Source organism: Schistocerca americana, chromosome 4, assembly GCF_021461395.2.
Source record: "Schistocerca americana isolate TAMUIC-IGC-003095 chromosome 4, iqSchAmer2.1, whole genome shotgun sequence".
In the NCBI taxonomy this organism is placed as follows: Eukaryota; Metazoa; Arthropoda; class Insecta; order Orthoptera; family Acrididae; genus Schistocerca; species Schistocerca americana.
This window is the reverse complement of record NC_060122.1, coordinates 730,367,388-730,386,873: the sequence shown is the minus strand read 5'-3', so window position 1 is coordinate 730,386,873 and position 19,486 is coordinate 730,367,388.

Sequence of the window (19,486 nt, the reverse complement as noted above, 5' to 3'; positions counted from 1 at the left end):
TGCGTTAGTACTGTTCGTGTTGAGTGTTGTTACCAGGCCTGCTAGGGTGTATAAGCTGAACTGCGTCAGATTTAGAGTGACCACTGCAAGTAAGATGCCACCTACTCATAGGAGACAGCATATCTGGAACATAATAGAGTTTGAAAGGGCCTCATTGTCGATCTCCATTTGGCCGGCGGTTGGAATAATTCAATATTCAGATTAGGTGGTAATCCAAATTGACAGTAAATCAATGAATATTGCATGGAAACGTGGGCACATTCGTACTCGTAGTTTGGGTTTTGTTCAATATTGTAGTCTGTGTTTTGTTCGATAACGTCTGACCACGGATCTCCGTATTTTGTGTCAAGCACGTGCTAACCTTTTCATATACGCGCCTGCGATCTGACAGTAAGTAACTGGCTTCCAGCAACATTCTTTGTCATCTCACACCACTGGTCGGAGACTAGCAGCAGCTGGGCTAGGGAATAACCTTCCCGAAACACAGACGACAGCACGTGACCGGGTAGCAGTGACTGCTGATGAATGGCGTCTTGTTGTATTCGACGATGGATCGCAGGTCTTCCGTATCCTGTATGGCTGTCATCGCTGCACGTGGTGCCGACCTGCGAAGAGACTCCAGTGTGACAGTGGCATTACCCCTGGCGTCAAAGTGTGGGGAGCAACTGGTTACGGCTTCAGGACACAGCTGGTGGTGGTTGGGGAAACTGACAAAACAACAGTATCTCAGGGCCACCCTGCAACGTCATATGTTACCTCTAATGCGACAATATCATGGAGCCGTTTTTCAACAGGACCATGTGCGCCCAGACATGGCACGTGTTTCTATGAAAGTAGGCATGAAGTTGAGGTTTTCCTGTGGCTAGCAAGATCCCCGGACTTGTCCCCAGTGGAGCACATGTGCGACCAGCTAGGATCTCAGTCCCACTGCCAATATTCAGGATATGAAGGACCATTTACAACAGTTGTGTGCCTGCTTGAGTCAGGGGATGAACAACAGGTGTATGACATCCTTCCCAACCGAACTTTGGGCCCAGGCCAGAGGAGGTGCGACGTGGAACTGGTAAATGTACTCATACAGCCAAGTTCTCTGTAAATTTGACTTGATTTTTTTAATCTCTGAAATAAAAATATCATATACCTCCTCCCTTTCTGGGTGCTTCACTTATTTTGTCAGGCAGAGTACTGATGCAATTATGCTGCTTTATCTGTGTGCCGTCGCGAGACGTCACTCACACTCAGCCGTAGCAGCTTGCAAAGCGGCGCGCACAGAGTTTCGGCAGTGTGACACCACGAGGGAGCTGTCAATAAGTGTGCCGTATTACTTGTGCTAGCGCCAGTCGGTATGCGATGCCAGCTGGAGAGATAGGGCAGACCTAGGAGTACGACCGAGCGAGTAACATGAGACGGAAACCAGGAGTACCTCTGAGCAGTCAAAATTGATGGATTTGGCCAGACGCCTGGATAGCTGTGTTATTTTTGGCAGCCAATAAGAAGAGTGTGCTGTCTGAAAAATGGAAGTACAGCATACCCAATGCTGTTTAAAATGGTTCAAATGACTCTGAGCACTATGGGACTTAACAGCTGTGGTCATCAGTCCCCTAGAATTTAGAACTACTTAAACCTAACTAACCTAAGGACATCACACACATCCATGCCCGAGGCAGGATTCGAACCTGCGACCGTAGCAGTCGCGCGGTTCCGGACTGCGCGCCTAGAACCGCGAGACCACCGCGGCCGGCAATGCTGTTTACTGTGGAGCAGTCTGTTCCTGGAGGTTCCTGGAAAGCACTAACTGGTGCAGCGTCTTGAATTGTGTGGGTGTGTTGTCATACAGTGCTTCCCTTATTTCTGATGAAAGTAGTTGTTAACTCTCTTCCTTATACAACTGGTATTGCGCTTGAGAGGAACACCATCTGCATCGATGGGGAGAAGAGCCAAAGGTCTTCGTCGCAATGTTTATGCCATTGCTCGAGCTACGGCACCATTGGCGCAGACGGTAACTCCACCTGCGACAGCATTACGTAACTACCGACCAACCGAAAGCCGTCTTTGGGCTATATAAGGACACCACAGCAGCCGTTTTGACAGTCATTTGCTTATGACGAAGACGTTGGTAGGAATCCTCGAAGGCTCGGTTACGTTAGACGTGCTTACGTCACCTGGAAAAAGTTACAATAATACAGTTCGATGGTTCACTGACTACTGCTGCATAACAGATGGAAATGATTACAGAACTGGGAAATTTGTGATAAGGTATTATGGGACCAAACTACTGAGGTCATCGGTCTCTAATCTTACGCACTACTTAATATAACAAACTAACTTACGCTAAAGACGACACACGCACCAATGCCCGAGGGAGGATTCGAACCTTAGACGGGGGAGGCGCGCGGACCGTGACAAGACGCCTAGACCGCTCGGATACCTCGCGCGGCTAAATGATTACAGTACACTTTCTCAGAATTAGAAGTAACGTATTACAAAACTACTTAACAGCTACACATTGACATAAAGTCACTCTTACACATACTGTGAATCTATTGACATACCAATAACACTGTCTCGTCTTCCCTATAAGCACAGTACCAGTCGTATAAGGGAGAGATTCAACAACAACTTGCACTAGAAACGAAGGAAGCAGTGTATGACAACAAACAATTTTTTTAAATTTTTTATTGTAGCATAAGTACCATGTGAAGGAGCAAGGGCTGAAATAATCAATTTATCATATGATCTGTCGTCCAAAGAAGTTCATAGACAAAGCCTGCCTAAGGTATTGTACAAAAATACGGGAAAATTGACAAACCGTAGGTGCTAGCCATGTAATAAGATCGGAATACCTTTGAGAACAACCAAAGCTGACAGATGGTTCAAATGGCTCTAAGCATTATGGGACTTAATATCTGAGGTCATCAGTCCCCTAGACTTAGAACTACTTCAACCTAACTAACCTAAGGACATCACACACATCCATCTCAGAGGCAGGATTCGAACTTGCGACCGTAGCACCAAAGCGTTTCCGGACTGAAGGGCGTAGAAACGCTCGGTCACAGCGGCCGGTCAAAGATGACACTGTCTATGTTTTAGAGGTATTAGATTGTTGGTCCTTAATCTTCGTTTAAATTTGGTGTTCATCGATTGTGCATAATCTATGATTTGTACAATTTGTTATGCGACTTTGTTTGTTCAAAAATGATTCAAATGGCTCTGAGCACTATGCGACTTAACTTCTGAGGTCATCAGTCGCCTAGAAATTAGAACTAATTAAACCTAACTAACCTAAGGACATCACACACGTCCATTCCCGAGGCAGGATTCGAACCTGCGACCGTAGCGGTCGCTCGGTTCCAGACTGTAGCGCCTAGAACCGCACGGCCACTCCGGCCGGCTTTGTTTGTTCCTGTGTTACCATAATTTATATGTTTGCCCCATTCATCATGCACTGTACGTTACAACGTCACCATTACTGATACTTGTGCAAATGTAGAGACTCTTTTAGCTTTTGCTGTTGTTTAGGTTACGAACAACGTCCTTCTTGGTACATTTTTTACATTTTATTTGTGTTGCTGAGGTTTATCATATGCACAACCATTGTCTTACGGCTTCTCTGTATTTTACATTATATCGCCCTCAAGCGTTCAACTCTACTGCTTCATACTAGTAGCGTCAGCTATTGGTTACTTTCTTTGGTGTTATGTCGTGTACTCAGTTACGTTTTGGAATGCCTCATGTTCATGATACCATACTGCTGTATAAAGTTCTTCCCCCTGACTGGTATATATTTTTCATTCGCTCTTTATTGTATTTTCCAGTTCGTCTTACACCCACCGTCACTGTGCTACTCTCGCTTTTTGTAAACTGTTTCAGATATTCTGAAGATGAGTGTTCTCGAAACGAGTAAGTGAAGCGGTTGTCTTACATCTAGTGGCTATTAAATATTTCTCCAGCCTCCATAACAGCACTGTTCGACATATTAAAGTATCAGCTAGTTGTATTCAATGATTTCAGTAAGACAGGACGACTTGAAGACATGAGAGAATGGCAGAAAGGTACTATCGCGCTCCGGCGTTGAAGTTGCCCTCTTTGTTGGTCCCTATTGGCATCCATGGATCGTATTCCATATGTATTGCATTATTCATCATTTCTGAGAAGCCAGTATCTCCTCCCTCTCATGTTAAATTTTAAAACATTCCAGTGAAATTTTCAGATATAAAAATAATTACACAACCAAAATTTTCATTAGCATTTTGCCTAACATTTATCTTCTCACATGCTGGTGCGACACCCTTCTTATGAGTCGGATTTTAATCATTGTTGCCCACCACAAAGGCTGAGTTCTTTAGTTTCTAACAGGAGAAGTTCTTACTAGCAGTAAATCATCGTGTCGGCCAGTATTTCGATATTTCCAACGTTGTAGCCCAAACAGTTGAAACAAAGTTTATTTTAATGAATATGTGCTATCAATCTGAGGTTAATAAAAAGAAGCAAGTCAGTGTACAGGAAAAGGAAGAGCCAGCCCAATACTCAGTACTGCAACGGACAATCGATCAGCCCCATGTGACAGTAGGCGACGATCTAACAGAACTTAATTCCGACGGAAACCTACCTTCAGAGACTGCGTCCATGAAGGTCACCTGCACGATATCTACCTGTTAAACATATGTGAAATGTCCTATGATGCAGTTATGGTTAGGCTGCGCTCCCACCTCATTGAACCTTGCGTGACTACAATAACACTTACAGACATGGGTCAGTACAACATCAGAGGCCGAACATCTCCTAAAAGCAATTGTATTATCGAGATCCTTTGATCTCCAATTAAGTTAGTGTACACAATTTACAACATTTATGACATGTTGACAAGAGTACTCATCGGAATTCAGGGAACTGTTGAGACTGAAGCTAGTTCTACTTGACAAAATACTTCCACCCAACCGAATTTAGCTATTTGCGTATAACATTGCCATCAATTTGCGCCCTAGTATGTGAGACTTACAAGAAAACTGCCAACATAGTTTCGGAATCTGTCGGCAGTAAGCCACACGATTTGTTCAGGACACAACCTGTGTTAACAACCACAATTCTCGGCCGCACGTCCATAATAGAAAATCTAGAGCAACACTGAGGCAGTAAACAACTGAATAATTAGCCTCATCCTATTTATGGACATTTGGTTGAGCTATGATGTGTGATGTGCCATAAGCTCTGTTCAGTTAAACTATCTCCGTCTAAGTTTGTGGATATTGTCACTAGCAAAAAATACATTCGAACACCAGTTAAAAGTACCGCCTATGTAACGGTACGTATTCAGTCTTATTAAAATGAAACAAATGAATACAAAGCTTAGGATTTAACCAAGGTGGACTGCAGCCTGACATAGGTCCAACCTCAGTCAACCTTCGATGAGTCTCCTCCACAGAATGGTCGATCAGTCCTGTTTATACCTTCTGAGTCTATTGTGACATCAGACAAGTCACTGAATCAATTTTCTATTAAAACTGTAGTGTTTTTACATCGGTTCTTTCCATAGAAGCTCTTTAGAAACACTCTCCGAAATAAATGTCACTTCATTCTTATTCTCATACAATGTGTTTTTCAGAGGGACTATTTTTCTTTCCTCGGTCGTCCCTTCCTTGAACATCTCCATCTGATCGTATCCGAGGCGAGTCTGCACTCGGAAATTGCGTCTTACTTTTCGTTTTCGCCTTTCCGAATCCTTACGCCAGCCTTCCGAAACTTTCTGTAACCGCGATCTGAAGCCCGCCACGATGACGTGGCGGCCTTGGAAGCGCTGCCGCCCACCGACGTGAAATTGGTAGCTTTCTACCTCCTCGTCGTCCTATGAATTCTAATTGCAGTGCTTAATTGAAATTGAAATATCCCGTCAGCTACCACACGAATCGCGATACTGTTTTCACTAAACTTACTCTGTCCAAATTCTACAAACATCGACGTATGATCTCACATAATTATTTGTCTCCTCCATTATTCTAATATGTTAGCTTATTTAGTAGAATTGCGATGAGCGTGCACAATGGAATGACTTACCACTGCCACGTGTAACAGTAACAGTAGTAATTGCGTATGTAATAGTTCAAATCTCAGTCTTCAGCGCTTCAAATGTGTTACTAATAAATTTGTAGTAGTTATATAAAATATCTTTGGAAACTTTTTCTACCTTATGAAATGAATTAACGTTATCACATAGTGCTGAGTTTCAAATTCAAACGGAATTTGTTGGAATAAGTGCGAACACTGAAATCGAACCTGTCATTAAAAGTCCATTCACCTCAGTCAGCCTACAAATTAACAATTTTACGATGTTTGTTTCCAAAAACTAAAGAAGCAATCAACATAAAAGTTTTTTCATATTGAACTTCCTGGCAGATTAAAACTGTGTCTCCGACCGAGGCTCGAACTCGGGACCTTTGCCTTTCGCGGGCAAGTGCTCTACCATCTGAGCTACCGAAGCACGACTCACGCCCGGTACTCACAGCTTTACTTCTGCCAGTATCTCGTCTCCTACCTTCCAAACTTTACAGAAGCTCTCCTGCGAAATATTACTTATTGGCTCTTGGATACCATTTTTCTTATTTCGTTTTTAAGAAATTCAATCTTCATTAAACACGCCAACCGAAGAGTTGTTTCTCTATCCAAAATGAGGTGTGTCCATGACAGAAGTCCTGCAGTTTGCAAATCTTACATTAAAACAAAAAAGCAGTTTCCTTAATCTATAGGATATTGCATATGGAGTACTAGTACAGCGTTATGAAATTTGAGAAAATAATAAAATGGGCAACATTTGAAACAAAGGTGCACCTTTCTTATGCGTTAGAGTCACTTTTTTGTAATAACTAATGAATATATTAAAATTAAAAGAAATAGCCATTACTCCTTGCGGACACGCCCGAGAATTATATCAACCAATTTTCAGAAAGATGTTGTTAGTGGGCCTGCAGACCATTCCGTCATCTTCCTGAAAGTTGACTGAATTACTTGTCCAGCATGTACGCAAAGAGTAATAAGATATTTCTTATTGCATTTTATTCCTTAGCTACTGGAAAACACGTGACCAAAGACACATGACAAAACTACAACCTTCCGCTGCTTTATCATCTTTTCCAGTTTCAGAAAATTGTGTTATAACTCCATTTGCAGTATCCTGCAGATTAAGAAAGCTGGTTGTTCTTTTATTTCAGATATGATTTTCAGCCTGCAGGACTTCTATCATGGACACACGTCATTTTGAAGGGAGCAACGTTAACTCACCGGATGGGGGGCTTCATGATGAGTAAATTTCTTATAAATATCAAGAAAAAATAGTGTAAATAATATGCAAAAAGGTTTACGTTGATGGCTTGGACATTTTTTCCAAACAAAAATCTTAACCTCACTTATTTTATAAGCTCACTGAGGAGAATTGACCTCTAAGGCGCTTTCGTGAATGGTTATTAGTTGGCCACTTCCATATGTTACTGCCGCTTTTATACTGATACGTAGTACGATACGTATGGTATTTGTCATATTAGATTTGTGTAGGCGCACCGAAACTAAACCATATTTTATCATATCATAGGTGTTTCACCTTTGTTAAGGGCATCACTGGCCTCAATGGTTGTTTTGTTGCTGTTGCTCTGCATAAGTGCTAGATTTTCTAGTTTTCTTTTTTTTATGTTGCTGTCACCTTTGAATAACTGGCAACAACATTAGGAACAACACGTAAATGAAACGTGTCTTTATGTTCTCAGTGTTGGGTGAGTGATAATTCGAAAGACTGGCAGCAGAAAGCAGGAGATCAGCTTAAAAACACCACGATTGCATGAAGGTGACAGAGTTTCTCCACCCCACCATCGCAGCCGCCAGTCTGATTTTTTCCACATCTCTGCCGAAATGCATAGCGAAAAATGCTTCATTTTCACGCCCTACTTAAGCAGCCAGGGAATTCTCGAAAAGTGTACTACGAACCTTTCCTAACTGATCGCTCCCGTACATATGGTGGAGCAGTATTTATGTTTGCAACAACCGCTTCATTTGACCCCACTGTTTCCAAAAGCTATTTGATTCCTAGCAAATATTTCTCAATGTTCCCTCTTTCCATTCCTCTATCATATTCCTGTTACTTCCCAACTTATCCAGAGCGGATCTCTTCTTTCTGCCACTCGATAAATTGTTATTAATAGTCGGTCGGTCACTGTGCCCCACCCCTTAGTGCGACAGGTCCAGAAAAGCTGTCACGTGCTCACTCTTGATGGAGCCACTGTGATTTTTATGTGGTCACATCTGTCTGCCAGGAAACGGGACTGCTGACGCTGCTGCCAAGGCTGTAGTCCTCGGACCTCAGCCCGCTAGTTCTTACATTCCCTCCGATGATCTCTGTGGTACCATCTGAAAGCAGCTGGTGTCACTTTGGCATGACCACTGGTCCTTCCTTCATGGGAAGATGCTCAGGATTATTATGCATCTGCCAGTATCCTGGACGACCTTTTCCCGGCCCTCTCGCAGCGAGATCATTTTAGCGTGGTTGCGTATCGGGCACTGCATTTTTAAACATCGCCATTTTTAAGTGGTGCTTCCCCACCACTGTGCACATAGCGCCCAACTTTCAACTGTCTGCCATTTCCTGACGGAATACACTTTTTTTAACAGCTTACGTTCCCTTTTATGTTTGCCGTCTGAGTTATCGGCCGTTTTAGCGAACGACGCGCAGGTTGTCAACCGCGTTTTACTTTTTCTCCGTCGTAGCAATATGGCGAAGGCCATTTCATTTTTCGTTCTGGACTTCCGTTTCTCTACTGCGTATTTTACAGACCTTTCTCAACGTCCATGTGTATAGTTATCTCCCATCAATTGGGGTTGACGTGCAGTCATTTTTAACTCCTCTTCGTATTTAGCTCCTCTCTTGTCCTCATGTTTTACAGTTTTGACATGGGCGCATATGATCCTAGTTGTTTTTGCACCCCAAAACAAAAACACAAAAGAAAAAAAAATTACTGGTGTAGGGTTAGCGTTTTCATTGCTAATTGAAACATCCTCGATTCCGGGCTCGATCCATCCACTGCTTAAATTTTCATTAAAACCAATGATGGCGGCAGACTTCCTTTTTGAAGAGTCACAGTCACTCTGCTAAAAGTCTTGTCAAACAGTCCGGAGGAGCAAACAGAGGTACATGCCACCTCCTTGGCCTCTGAATAGGAAACTGTCCCTCAAAGCAGAAGAATCAGCAATGATCAATAGCATGACGATGCAGAAGGCAATGGGAACCACTGCACTCAAAACACACAATACGTTCGTATGCAATACTCAAGCCGGATTTCACTATCAAATTTCTTTGTCAAATATCTTTGTCAAAAATCTTTGTCAAATATATTTGATGGTGTAATAGGGAAATTTGTGAAACGTCGTCCAATATTTGATCAAATCTAGGGCCTCGCTGTAGACTTGATCGAAGAAGTCGCTTGTCTTCTGTTCACTGCAATGTGACAAGTTACCACGTGGAGCGCTAGCATCGCTGCAGCGTTCTGTCGTCTGTAGTGTTTTTATAAACATTGCCGGTAAATACAATGGGGTATGCCGACAACTACAAAATTAATGGAGATGTATGAAGTTGATGAGGCGCTTCACAACGTGGGGCACCCTGAGTACAGAAATAGATTAAGAAGATTGGAGACCTGACCTTACCTGACCTAACCTAACCTAACCTAACCTAACCCTCTGCTGTGGCAAGGAATCGGAGTGTTACAGTGAGCCTGTCTTCTGGAGATGCAGCAGTTCTTAAGTGAATATTGTGTTTTGTGATATGAGGATACACTTCACTGAGTACATACAGAAATGTATACTCATCCATTCTTAAGTAATTGATGTACGACTTGACCTCCTCCACTATAAGCTCACGTAACGAGTTTTGTTGAATGCCTTTATCGTGTCGTCGTAAAACTCACGGCTTCACCCAGGTATGTTTCCTTTTTTTCTCACGCTTCTCTTCCGCATTTGGCAGGCCGGAGTGGCCGTGCGGTTCTAGGCGCTGCAGTCTGTAACCGAGCGACTGCTACGATCGCACGTTCGAATCCTGCCTTGGGCACGGATGTGTGTGATGTCCTTAGGTTAGTTAGGTTTAATTAGTTCTGAGTTCTAGGCGACTGATGACCTCAGAAGTTAAGTCGGATAGTGCTCAGAGCCATGTGAACCATTTTTCTTCCGCATGTGCTCACAGTGCAATTGTGGTACATGCAACTGCTGCGCTTAATAACAAGTTTTTGTTGTCAGCCATCTTGAACTTTGACGAAAAAGATGATGAAAGTGTAATACCCCTTCTAGCGCTACGTCAAAGATCTTTGTCATATTTGACAGAATATTTGATCACATCTTTGATCAAATCTTTGACAAAGAAATTTGATAGTGTAATACCAGCCTTAAGACTGAAAACAATTTCGCATGACGTGTCACTGCCAGATAACATAGCTAGCTCAAATTTGACCGCACATGGAAAGAACAGTTACAGTATAGTACAGAAGGTAACTGAAAGAAATGCATTCTGAGACGAACACGAAATGACGCTTTTATTAAGAGACAGTAAGTACACTGAAGTCACTGTAGGTTTTACAAGAGGGAGAACATGCTTCTTAACAGGGTGTGTCATGTCCACAATGTTCCTGAGTGCATTATGTGTTACCACATCTCGCCATACGAGGTTACGACCACCTTTGTCAAACATAACCGTTTTGGTGATCCAAGTGTTACGGTTGCGGGAGGCATAAAGTTGCGTCGCCGTACTGACCTCCAGATATTCGGACAAGGTACGTTCACGGTCTACGGTATTGCCACACTGTACTCCTTAATGCGCATTATTTCAGGGGTGAATTCGGCCCTCACTTTAGTTTTACGGACGACAATGTGGGACAGCATTGAACAGCGCAGATGAAGAATATCTCGGAATGAGAAGATGTTCAGCGAATGAACTGGCCTGCCTGTTCCCCTGGATCTAGCACGTGTGAGATGAGTTTAGCAGAGGTATTGCAGGAGTTCCACATGCAGCAACGAGCATTCCTGGTAGAGAAATGGAACGCTCTACCACAAGAACTCCTTACCAACCTAATAGCCATCATGGGAGGATACATTGCTGTCGATAGTGATCACACACACTATTAAGAATCATGTGCTGCCTTTTGTAATGTCCAGGAGACATTCATGAATCGCTGTGGTTTCAGTGTAATTATTGCCTTTGATTGAAACTGTCATTTCTCTCGGTCTCACTGCTTTATTTTTCATTTACCTTCTGTGTTATACTGAAGCAGTTCTTTCCTCGTACGTACGGGGTGTTCCAAAGGTCTCTCAGTCGTGCCGTATGATTGTCAGCCGCGCGTGCCGTATGCTTGTTCGCCTGCCTGGGCTACTTCCCTTCCACTGTTTCGTTTCTCAGCCAGCGTCAGTAGTATCGTTGGTGTGTGTCCTTACGTGTTGACGTGAACGTTTGAGTTTAGTTCCTTTGTTCGTTTGTTTCGTTTTCGTCAGAACGTGTGTTTTTAGTCGAACAACTGTTCACAGCTGGCGGTAAATACACAGTTTCAGTTCGTCAGACATTTAATTCAGTTTTCCCTGAGACAACACTCCCACATGGCGATACTGTGCGAGATCTGATTAACAAATTTCGATGTACGGGTGGTCGTCCTAGCGTTTTGTCTGAGGATAAACTACTCGATATTTCCGATAAAACGTCGCTGAGTCCGAACAAGTCAGTACGAATACTCGCCGAGGAAATCGAAGTTAGTGCCGGAAGGCCCACACAGCTGTAAGGAAAAAAAATTTGAACTTTTCACATACAAAGTGACAGTCGTGCAAGAACTGAAAAATACTGATCATGGCACAAGACTTCATTATTGTCAATGGATCAAAAATTTCGTTCAAGAAAATGGAAGGAATATTATTAATGAAACGTTTTTCACTGATGACGCGTAATTTCATTTACCCGGGTACATGAACTCGAAAAATTCTCGTATGTGGAGTACTGCAAATCATTGTGTATTCATGAGGAACCACTTCATTCTGTGAAAATAGGAGTTTGGATTGCAATTTCTAGACGTCGTATTGTGGGCCCATTTTTTTTCAACGAAACAATAAACGCACAACAATACTGGAGTGATATTCCGTACCCATTCATAGGAGAGCTTGTGTTAAGTGAAATACTGAACGGTTATTTTCAACAAGATGGAGCAACCGCACATACAGCTCACGTTTCAATGTCACTGCTTGCAGATGTTTTTGTTGATCACATAATTTCACAGGGACTTTGGTCTCCACGATCGCCTGACCTAACACCACCTGACTTTTTCTTCTGGGGTGCAGCGAAAGCAACTGTCTATAAAAACCGTCCAGAATCCATCGATGAATTGAAAACTGCAATATCCACTGTCACTGCTTCTGCTGCAGAAGAAATGTTACAGCTTATGTTTGGAAACATGATTAGACGAATTGAATTGTGTATTCAACAACAGGGGGGACACTTTCAACGCCCGCATCTCGTGGTCGTGCGGTAGCGTTCTCGCTACCCACGCCCGGGTTCCCGGGTTCGATTCCCGGCGGGGTCAGGGATTTTCTCTGCCTCGTGATGGCTGGGTGTTGTGTGACGTCCTTAGGTGGGTTAGGTTTAAGTAGTTCTAAGTTCTAGTGGACTGATGACCATAGATGTTAAGTCCCATAGTGCTCAGAGCCATTTGACACTTTCAACATTAAATACGAAAATTTGTGAGTAAAAATGAATATTCCATAAATTAATAATTTGTATTTCACTGAGTTTCATTTCAGCATATTCACTGCGGAATACGGCACGCGCGGCTAACAATGGCACTGCGGAGATACCCTTTGAACGACCCGTATAATCTAAGTTTCATCGAGCTATGCCACTTGGCCGTGACACATCAGTTACTTTCATCTTAATGTTTTGCGCACAGGTATATTTCAAGCGCACTATTTTTCTTTTGATGTTGTTGTGGTTCACAGTCGGAAGACTGGTTTCAGGGAACTAAGTCGATCCCATGCAAGCCACTCCATGATTGAAATTTTCATTTTGCAGCGGAGTGTGCGCCGATATGAAAATTCCTGGCACATTAAAATTGTGTGCCGCACCGACACTCGAACTCGGGATGTTTGCCTTTCGGGGGTAAGTGCTCTACCAACTGAGCTAGCCGGGCGTGATAACGACGCGGTCCGGGCGCCTCGTCACGGTCTGTGCGGCTCCCCCCGTCGGAGGTTCGAGTCCTCCCTCGGGCATGGGTGTGTGTGTTGTCCACAGCGTAAGTTAGTTTAAGTTAGATTAAGTAGTGGGTAAGCCTAGGGATCGATGACCTTAGAAGTTTGGACCCGTGAGACCTTACCACAAATTTCCAAATTTCTAACTGAGCTACCCAAGAACGACTCACGACCCGTCCTCACAACTTCACTTCCACCAGTTCCTCGTCTCCTGCTTTCCAAACCTCACAGAAGCTCTCGTGCAAGCGTTGCAGAATGAGCATTCCTGGAAGAAAGGATTTTGCGGGCACATCGCTTAGCCACTATCTGGAGAATGTTTCCAGAGTGAAATTTTCACTCGCTTGTGTAGAGCACTTGCCCGCGAAAGACAAAGGTCCCGAGTTCGAGTCTGGGTGCGGCACACAGTTTTTATCTGCCAGGAAGTTTTAAGCCACTTCATGCATGCGTAACTACTCCGTCCTGCATCTGTTTGATCCTGCATTCCATAGCCAAAGCCTTCGTCTATATCTACATCTACACAGATGATCCACAAGCCACCGAAAGGTGTGTGGTGGGGGGTAACCTGTACCAATACTCGTCATTTCCTTTTCTGTTCCACTCCTGTTTGTTGGAGGCGACAGAATCGTTCTGCAGTCAGCTTCAAATGCCGGTTCTCTGAATTTTCTTAGTAGCGTTCCTCGAAAAGAACTTCGCCTTCTCCCACGGATACCATCTGAATTCCTGAAGCATCTCTAACACTTACGTGTCGCTCCAAACTACCGATAACGAATCTAGCTGCGCCTCTGAATTTCTTCGATATCTGCCTTCAATCCAACCTGGTACGGATCCCAAACACTCAAGGAGCAGAACAGGTCGCCATCACCTGGCGACTTGGTTGGTCACTGTAACAAATATCTACTAATACCAGTTCTGCTGGCCCCAGTTTTGATTACAAGCGAGATAGATTATTCCTACAAGTCTGCTAGGGGCCTGAAGATGACGTAGTAAAACGCTGAAACTGATGCCCAATAAAATAAGGTTGAAAACTGACGACTGAAAGGTGTTTGATTTGACATCCTCAATGATAAGATTGGCTAATGGCATTTCTAATCTCAGTGAAAGTGAGGACGAGTTGCAGGGTCTTTTGAATGGACTGAACAGTTTAATCGTAGAATGTGGATTGCAAGTAAAGGGAAGAGACACGAAAATGATGACCAGTGGTAAAAATGGGAGTATTGCTAATCAAACTTGGGGACTACGAAGTATAAAGAGGGAAGGGATTCTGCTACCATAACGAACGAAGCAAGTAGTATATAAGAAACAGAGTACTGCAGGATAATAAAACATTCCTTTCCCGAAGAGTACAAGATGTTTATTTGAAGAAGAAATGTTGAGAATGTTCGTTTGTTCAAATGGTTGGCTCTGAGCACTATGGGACTTAACATCTATGGTCATCAGTCCCCTAGAACTACTTAAACCTAACTAACCTAAGGACAGCACACAACACCCAGCCATCACGAGGCAGAGAAAATCCCTGACCCCGCCGGGAATCGAACCCGGGATGTTCGTTTGTAGCGTAGGGTTGTACAGAAGTGAATGAGCCTATGTATGGAGGATAAAACGGAAACAGAAAAGAATCTTATAGTGGGAGAAGAGGTTGATAATTAAGTGGGACAATAAAATGAGAAATCAGGAGGTTCTTCGAGTAATCGACGAGAAAAGACACTGCCAAGAAGAAGAGATCGTATGATAGGACATGTGTTTGGACACCAGTGGGTAAACTTCTGTAGTACCTGAAGAAAACTTAGGGGGGGGGGGAGTATGTAGAAAATAGCCATAACATAATTAATCATAATTAATGACACAGTTTGAAAGTGACACTCTAGGAAATAAAGAGGCTGACACACGAAAGGATGCCGTGGCGGTATACGTAAACCGAATCAAAGAGTGATGACACCGCATACATAACATTGAACAACACAGGCATCATTTATATCGGTTGTCTCTCCTGTGAGTCATCAGTGGCATTTTATCTGGTATTTCGGAAATATTTGCAAGGTGTATCTGGAGTCACCCCAGACAAATCCTGCTCACCATGTCTCGCGTACGTCTACGGAAAACGTCGGTTTTTTTCCCATTGTAAGACGGGTATATTTCTATTGTCTATTGTCAAACCACAATTTATGAAAGATGTTTATATTTTATTAATAGGATGAAGTAGGAGTAATTAATATCTGTCGTGTTGGAAATGATTGTGGTAGCAGGGAATGTCTGCACCAAAGTATTGTTGGCAGGAGAGACCGCATACTGATATAATTTTAAAAAGGGCAGGAGAGACCGCGTATGGATACATTTTAAGAAAAGAGCGGGAAAGACCGCGCATTGATACATTTTGTAATGGTAGCAGGGACTTTCTGCACCAGAAAGCATTGTTGGTGGGAGAGACCGCACTTTAGCGTTCTTAGGAAGTCAGTAGTAAGCGAGAAGTGAAGCCAGTCGGTAGCAGGTCTGAAGCGAGAGGTTGAGAGGAGCGGTGTGCCTGCCAGCCACCAGCTATGATTTACAAGAGATTATAAACGGATGTACAGAGACAGCAGCTAACTATTATCATAAGAGGAACTAATATCATTGAATTATTTTTTTGAGAAACTCAAGACTAAGGTATGTTTGCGCATACTAGTTGCAAGATTACTGTAAAAAGTAAGTCCCATTTGAACGTTTGCAAAATCATTTCATTCAGAATATAATTAATTTTTGCCAGTAATATTGCATTACTGGTTATAATCCATCCCAAAAACCATCAACGTAAAACATTGCAAAATTTTATTGTTGCCAAGAACAAGTTTAACTATGAATTACGTAAATTCAGTCAAATTAATTAAAGAATAACGTCAGCTTTGCTATTAAAGAATAACGTCAGCTTTGGTAATAAATACAGCCACTTATTATGACAGCCCACTAGCAGCTAATAGAGTTCAGTAAAACAGAGTAAGTATATTCATGTCGCAGTTTGATGTAGCAGTCAGGTGGCGATCCAGTAACAGTAAAAAAGGTAAGGAACAGTTTTGGGTTATTGCAGATAACGACTGAGGACCACGACGACGACACATTCTATGTTTCGTCGAAATAATCAGAAAATCACTTTTAATAAGCAGCATTTAAATTTGTATACTAAGATTGAGAAAGAGAATCAATTTCAAAGGGAAGATTTCATTTGTTATTATTAAGCAAGAGAGAGAAATCCTAAGGGAAGGTTTCATAGGTTATTGTAGAAGGGTAGGTTGCGTAACAAAAGAGATATGGAGGAAACGGGAAGGTTTCACCATTACAAAAAAATTAAAAAAATAGGTTTTCTATCGTATTTTTACGTGGCTATTCGATAGAGCGATCCCAAGTTCGTCTAGTGCGTTATTCAATTTCTTGATGAGTATTAACAGGTACAGCAAAACACGCCGAATAACCAGTATTCCAGGAACGACTGAGTAGCGTTTCTTCGTGGCGGTAGAAGCAAACGTGGGCCAGGGGGGCAGTGTCGCCACTTGAGTACTCGTTACTCTTCGTGTTTCGCTGTCCCTGTTAGGACACATCGATAGAACGAATATCGCACTAGACTAATGTGGGACCGCTCTGTCGAATCGACACGTAAAAATATACTTTACAAATCATTTTGTTCGTAACCAGGGGCTGAACGTCTCTCGAACGTCTTGATGTGCAGTACTAACCTGGGCTGATCCCATTTACACGGTGCAAAAACGAAATTGCAAATATCTGCCGAAACACCAGAGAAGACGCGCATGGAGACCCTAATAGTTCTACCTCAGCGTTTCGATATACGAGCGTCAGTCAAATGGAAACTTTAAACTTGTAATAACAAATCGAAATTCCGCGCCGTTATCCCGACAGGTGTGAAAATTACCGAACTATCAGTTTAATAAGTCACGGCTGCAAAATACTAACGCCAATTCTTTGCAGACGAATGGAAAAACTGGTAGAATCCGACCTCGGGGAAGATCAGTTTGGATTCCGTAGAAATATGGGAACACGTGAGGCAATACTGACCCTACGACTTAGTTTAGAAGCTAGATTAATAAAAGGCAAACCTACGTTTCTAGCATTTCTAGACTTGGAGAAAGCTTTCGACAATGTTGACTGGAATACTCTCTTTCATATTCTGAAGGTGGCAGGGGTAAAATACAGGGAGCGAAAGGCGATTTACAATTTGTACAGAAACCAGATGGCAGCTATAAGAGTCAGGGGACATGAAAGGGAAGCAGTGGTTGGGAAGGGAGTGAGACAGGGTTATAGCCTCTCCTTGGTATTCAATCTGTATATTGAGTAAGCAGTAAAGGAAACGAAACAATAATTGGGAGTAGGTATTAAAATCCATGGAGAAGAAATAAAAAGTTTAAGGTTCGCCGATGACATTGTAATTCTGTCAGAGACGGCAAAGGACTCGGAAGAGCAGTTGAACGGAATGGACAGTGTCTTGAAGAGAGGATATAAGATGAACATCAATAAAAGCAAAGCGAGCATAATGGAATGTTGTCAAATTAACTCGGGTGATGCTGAGGGAATTAGATTAGGAAATGGGACACTTATAGTAGTAAAGCAGTTTTGCTATTTGGGGAGCAAAATAACTGATGATGGTCGAAGTAGAGAGGATATAAAATGAAGACTGGCAATGGCAAGGAAAGCGTTTCTGAAGAAGAGAAATTTGTTAACATCGAGTATAGATTTAATTGTCAGGAAGTCGTTTTTGAAAAGTATTCGTATGGAGTGTAGTCATGTATGGAAGTGAAAAATGGACGATAAATAGTTTGGACAAGAAGAGAATACAAGCTTTCGAAATGTGGTGCTACAGAAGAATGCTGGAGATTAGATGGGTAGATCACATAACTAATGAGGAAGTACTGAATAGGATTGGGGAGGAGTTTGTGGCACAACTTGACTAGAAGAAGGGATCGGTTGGTAGGACATGTTCAGAGGCATCAAGGGATCACCAATTTAGTATTGTAGGGCAGCGTGGAGGGTAAAAAATCGTAGAGGGAGACGAAGAGATGAATACACTAAGCAGATTCAGAAGGATGTAGGCTGCAGTACGTACTGATGAAGAAGCTTGCACAGGATAGAGTAGCATGGAGAGCTGCATCAAACCAGTCTCAGGACTGAAGACCACAACACGAAGAATCCTGTAAGTTGGTAAGCGTGCTACGAACAGCGTGCAGAATAGCCTGTATGTGGCACCATAGTGCAGATGCACACATACCGTCGCAGTATCAGTATAAAGATGTCCGCCCCACTTGCGACTAGAACCAGGGAAGAACAGCGTTCTGATATTCGGTTTTTGCGTAGTGAAGGTGTGAAATCTATTGAAATTCATCGACGAATGAAGGTTCAGTACAGTGATGCATGTTTGTCACAGCAGCAAGTCTACGAATGGGTTAGGAAGTTCGCAAATGGTGTGACTTCAGTGGAAGATACTCCTCGTCCAGGTCAGGCACAACGAGCTGTGACTCCACAGAACACTGTAGCAGTTGACGCCATAGTGAAGGAAAACCACCGAGTGACACTGAATGAGATTGCAGCATGTTTACAGATTAGTCATGGGTCAGCACATCACATTGTGCATAATTTGCTCCAGTTTCACAAAGTGTCTGCAAGATGGGTGCCACGGCAGCTGACTCCTGAAATGCGAGAACGACGTGTTGATGCTTGTGAAGAAGTTCTTCGGTGCTTTGAACGAGAGGGTGATGGTTTCCTTGGAAGAATCGTTACTGGGGACGAAACCTGAGTTCAGTTCCACCAAACAGAAACGAAGAGAGCGAGCAAGGAATGGCGCCATTCCTCATCATCAAAACCAAACAAGTTTCGAACAGAACCATCAGCAAGCAAGGTTATGCTGATTCTTTTGGGACGAGAAAGGCGTTATTTTGGAGCATTACGTGCCTAGAGGGACCACTACCACCAGTTCATCATACACAGATCTCCTAAAAAATCATCTGCGGCCTGCAATCAAATCAAAGCTACGTGGATTGCGGTCAGCAGGTGTCCTTTTGCAACATGACAATGTGAGGCCCCACAGTACCCGTACAACAGTTGCGACAATCACAGACCTGCATTTTGAGTATCTTCTTCATCCACCATACTCACCAGACCTTGCCCCAAGTGATTTCCGTATGGTTGGACCACTGAAAGACGCAATGGGAGGAAAGAAGTGCCGTTCTGATGAAGAGGTACGCCAGACGGTGCATGAGTGTTTGCG